The following is a 5,213-nucleotide window of genomic DNA, read 5'->3' on the forward strand; positions in this document are numbered from 1 at the left end:
CGCAATTCTCATCCGATTTGGCACAACTTTTGTACAACGGCTTTTACCCTGACCTTCAACAAACGTGTGTAATATGGCCTGAATCGATCTATAGCTTGATACAGCTCCCATATAAACCGATCTTCCGATTTTGCTTCCTTTTTGGGCCCTTTTATGGGCCTAAAGACATTAAATCGGGAGATCGGTCGATACAGCAGCTATATCCAAATTTGGACCGATCTGGTCCAAATTGTCTTTAAAGAAAATTTCATTGAAATTTTGTCTTAAGAGTTAATTTCATTATAAATTAGCCTTTCATTTCATACTTTAATGTTTTTGGCTTAAAATTCTCTATGAGCGTGGGAGATAGATTCCACAAATTCATTTGTGGATTGCAATGCATAGCACCCCTCTTCTAATGGCTCCTTATCAAAGAAAGAACCACAGCGACGAAAGATAACACTGGGTAACACAGAAATGTCCAACGCAGCGTACGGAACAGAATGTAGCATTTAACAATTGAAGGCACACTGCCAAAGCAGTTCTTAACAAACGCTGCAATGAAACGGTTGTCTGAGCGGAAGACCCCTCAAAGTACAGAAGGCCGGGCCACCATTTAAGGCAAATACTTTAACAACATAGAAATCTTAACACTTTAGTGCCAAACGCAAAAGTAAACAAATAAAAAAAATATACAAGCGACAATAAATATTTAGCAAAAACAAAACAAAAGCCAACAATAAAAAGAAGAGAGATAAACAAAAAAGAAAAACAATAATAAAAAGAAAATAAATTTCAAAATCCAGTGTGGTGCAGCTGTGGTGGTGAAATTGCATTTAAGAATGCAAAAAAATAATAAAAAAATAGTTTTTTATTGTTTATTATAAAACAAAATATAAATAAATGCAAGTGTTAATTAGAAAAACTAAGTGCTCAGTCAAACAGCATGAGGAGAAAAATCCTTGTTACAAAAAACATCATCAGTCATATTTCATTTCTCTGGCGTAGTCCATGCCACCAGCTCGCTAAATGCTAAAAGCTTCCGCGAATAATTGATTGTTTCCGGTAAAAGTAATTTTCATTTGTTTTGGACAGCACTAAAACCCCCCTCTCAATTCCACTACCACAAAGTATCGTCGTTTTGTGTGCGAAAAACCATTTTCCGTTTTTGGTTGTCCTTTTGTTTTTGTTACAAGAATTACAGCATTCGTGGTTGCACCGCACCGCATCGCATTGCAAGTGAATACAAAAGAGCGGACTGCATTTCGCGCGTGATTGTTGAATTTTGAAACGAAGACACGCATAACGCCTTTCGTTTATGTGGCGCCCCAGCCATTGAAAGCACCTATAGAGAAACCCCTTCCACACGCCGCATATGTGCTGATGCAACCCCCCACTGTGAACTCATTGTCTATTACCACAATACGTTGCAAGGCTTAATTAGCACTTTCTGCATCTACGGCTAATGAGTACAGGTAAATAAATGACATTATTTGGAGATAACAATGAAGTTTTGCTAATCTGCTAACAGACGATGAATGGCCAAGACTTTTCTAAGTGGTTCAGAGTTGGTGAAGAAGATGTTGTGGTAGAAGAAAAAAACAAAGTGTTAAAATTTTGTCATACTCATCAGCCATATGTATAGATTCCCATAAAAACCAACTCCTTGATTTGACTTGTAGAAATTGTTAACCGATTTTTCTGAAGTTTTTTGAGTTAACCCATTAATACCCAATCATTGGTTCCCTGGTCCGATTTTTAAGAAAAGAAAAGTACAGAACAAGTAAAAAGGCATTAAGCTCGGCCGGGCCGAACTTTGTATACCCACCACCTCGGGCATATATGTAAAACACCTTTCGTCAAATTCCGGTGAAAAATACATATCTTATGCCCCATAGCAGCTATATCGAAATGTGTTCGGATCTGGCCCAAGTACTCATAAGTACAAGTCATTGTTCAATTGTGTATAACAAAATATTGGTCTTTTTAGTAGCTATATGGTTGCCCAAAAAGTAATTGCGGATTTTTCATATAGTCGGCGTTGACAAATTTTTTCACAGCTTGTGACTCTGTAATTGCATTCTTCTTTCTTCTGTCAGTTATCAGCTGTTACTTTTAGCTTGCTTTAGAAAAAAAGTGTAAATAAAGTATATTTGATTAAAGTTCATTCTAAGTTTTATTAAAAATGCATTTACTTTCTTTTAAAAAATCCGCAATTACTTTTTGGGCAACCCAATATATCTAAAATATCGTAAAGATGTTGAAAAGCCTAACATAAGTTACTGTGTCAACTTTCAGTGAAATCGGATTATAAATTCGCCTTTTATGAGGCCAAGACTTTAAATCGAGACATCGGTGTATATGGCAGCTATATCCAAATCTGAACCGATTTGGGCCAACTTATAGAAAAATGTCGAAGAGATTAACATAACTCTCTGTACCAAATTTCGGCGAAATCGGACAAAAAATGCGCTTTTTGTAGCCCCAAAACCTTAAATCGACAGATCGGTCTATATGGCAGCTTTATCCAAATCTGAACTGATCTAGGCTAAATTGAAGAAATATATCGAGTGGCCTAACATATCTCACGGTTTCAAATTTCGGCAACATCCGACAATAAATACGCCTTTTATGGGTCCGAAACCTTAAATCGAGAGATCGGTCTATATGGCAGCTATATCCAAATCTGAACTGATCTGCTCCATATTGCAGAGGTATATCCAGGGGCTTAACATAACTCTCTGTTCCAAATTTCGGCGACATCGGACAATAAATGCGCCCTTTTTGGACCCAAAACCTTAAATCAAGAGATCGGTCTATATGGCAGCTATATCCAAATCTGAACCGATCTAGGCCATATTGAGGAAGGATGTTGGAGGCCCTAACACAACTCATTGTCACAAATTTCAGCAAAATCGGATAATAAATGTGGCTTTCAGGGGCCTAAGACCCTAAATCGGCGGATCGGCCTATATGGAGGCTATATCAAGATATTGTCCGATATAGCCCATCCTCGAAGTTAAGCTGCTTATGGATGAAAACAGAATCTGTGCAAAATTTCAGCTCAATATCTCAATTTTTAAAGACTGTAGCGTGATTTCAACAGACAAACGGACAGACGGACGGACATGGCCAGATAGTCTTAGATTTTTACGCCGATCAAGAATATATATACGTTATAGGGTCGAAAATGGATATGTCGGTGTGTTGCAAATGGAATGACAAAATGAATATACCCCCATCCTTCGGTGGTGGGTGTAAAAATAAACAAGACCTTAAATCGGCTGATCGGTCTATATGGGGGTATTTCAAGATAAAGTCCGATAAAGCCCATCTTTTATCTATGGACAAAAACATGAATCTGTGCTAAGTTTCAGCTCAATATCTCTACTTTTAAAGACTGTTGTGTGATTTCAACAGGCAGACGGACAGACGGACGGTAGATGGTGGATCCCCATCCGGTGGAGGGTATACAAATTAAATTTTGTGAAGTAACAAATAAAAAAGTAAAAGTGTGCTAAGTACGGCCTGGCCGAATCTTATATACCCTCCACCATGAATCGCATTTGAAAAGTTTTTTCAAATACATTTTCATATATATATGAGCTATATCAAGTTATTGACCGATATGGACCGTACTAGTCGTGCCGTACAAGTCATAGAAAAATATCACCTCAAAAATGTCAGGCAAATTTAGTAATTGCGCCATTAAAAGGCTTAGAAAGTCAAATTGGGAGACCGATTTATATGGCAGCTATATCAGGATATGAACCATACTTGGCACAATTGTTGGAAGTCATACCAAAACATACGCAAAATTTCAACCAAATTGGATTAGAATCGGTTTATATGGCGGCTATATCAGGTTAGGATAAAGACCATACTTATCATAGTGATACCAAAACACAAAGTGCAAAATTTCAGCCAAATCGTATAAGAATTGAGCACTCTCGAAACTCAAGAAGTGTAATCCGGAGATCGGTTTATATGGCGACTGATTTAGTAATGGATTGATTTAGACCATACTTAGCATAGTTGTTAGAAGTCAAAATTTCGGCCAGGTCGGAGTAAAAGTGCGTCCTCTAGAAGCTCAGGAAGTCGATTCCCAAGTTCGCCTATGTGGCAGCTATATCAAAACTAGGAGCGATTTGGCCATTTACAAATGTCGATTTGACTTCTTAGGCTCCTAACAGATGTGGCTGAAAATATGTGTATGAAATCTGTGTACAACCTGGCATAGCCACCATATAAACCTACTCCCGATTTGACTTTGTTTATCCGATTGAGCTGAAATTTTGCATGTAGTGTTCAATTACGTCTTCCAACAATTGTGCCAAGTATGGTTTTGTTCGGTGTAAAACCGAATGTAGACTCAATTGTCTTTTGATGTAGCGTAATTTTTTTTAACTATGACATCCAGTATGCATGGTAAATATTGTCCAAATCGGTCTAAAACCTAATATAGCTACCATATATACCGATCTCTTGGTTCAGCTAGTATTCATATCAAAGATACATTCTTACTAAAGTTTCACATTTATTGAAGAAAAATTTGATATATTCCAAGAAAATTTTAGAGTTTTTTATTCCAAGAAATACCTTTAAAATGTTCTTTTGATCTTCCGATTAGTCGACGTCTCCCTGGTGTCGAGTTCCCAAAATTCGGCAGGGCTAAACTTAGCACATTTTGATTGCTGTTTGTCCGTTCCTTTAATGTAACATTTTTACTTGAAATTCCCTAAACCATTCACTTGATTATTTTGTTTTCAACTTAATTTTTAGGTTCTATTGACTGTTTTCTGGTTTTATTTTGCTTTTATAAGAAAATCTTCCTTTTTGTGTTGAAAGGCTCTTGAATCTTGTTTCTTAATTAAGAAAGTAGCGAAATGAATTTCTTTGCCATACAACTTTTTATTTACAAACTTAATTTTGGTTTGTAATCTTTTTTTGGAGAAGGCATGACGTTGCTATTCAACGGGCAGAAAGATGGTGTGATGGTATTATTTTGTTTAAATTGAATAAAAACAAGTAAAAAGGCGTTAAGTTTGGCCGGGCCGAACTTTGGATACCCACCACCTCGGGTATATATGTAAACCACCTTTCACCAAAATTCGGTGAAAATTGCATACCTTATACTCATATACCTCATACCGATCTGAACTATATAGGACACGGATGTCGAAAAAGCCGAACATAAGTCACTGTGTCAAATTTCAATGAAATCGGATTATAAA

The 5,213-nt window shown here is 36.9% G+C and overlaps 1 long non-coding RNA gene across 1 annotated transcript in view; it reads left to right on the top strand.

The window, feature by feature from the left end:
- Positions 1–536: 536 nt before the first annotated feature.
- Positions 537–5,213, top strand: part of LOC131995046 (uncharacterized) — a 124,815-nt gene continuing 120,138 nt past the window's right edge. Inside the window, exon 1 of the long non-coding RNA XR_009397101.1 lies at positions 537–1,454. This is a non-coding gene — a long non-coding RNA (uncharacterized LOC131995046). The remainder of the gene's footprint in view (positions 1,455–5,213) is intronic.

The sequence above is a fragment of the Stomoxys calcitrans genome, chromosome 2 (assembly GCF_963082655.1).
Source record: "Stomoxys calcitrans chromosome 2, idStoCalc2.1, whole genome shotgun sequence".
NCBI lineage: Eukaryota > Metazoa > Arthropoda > Insecta > Diptera > Muscidae > Stomoxys > Stomoxys calcitrans.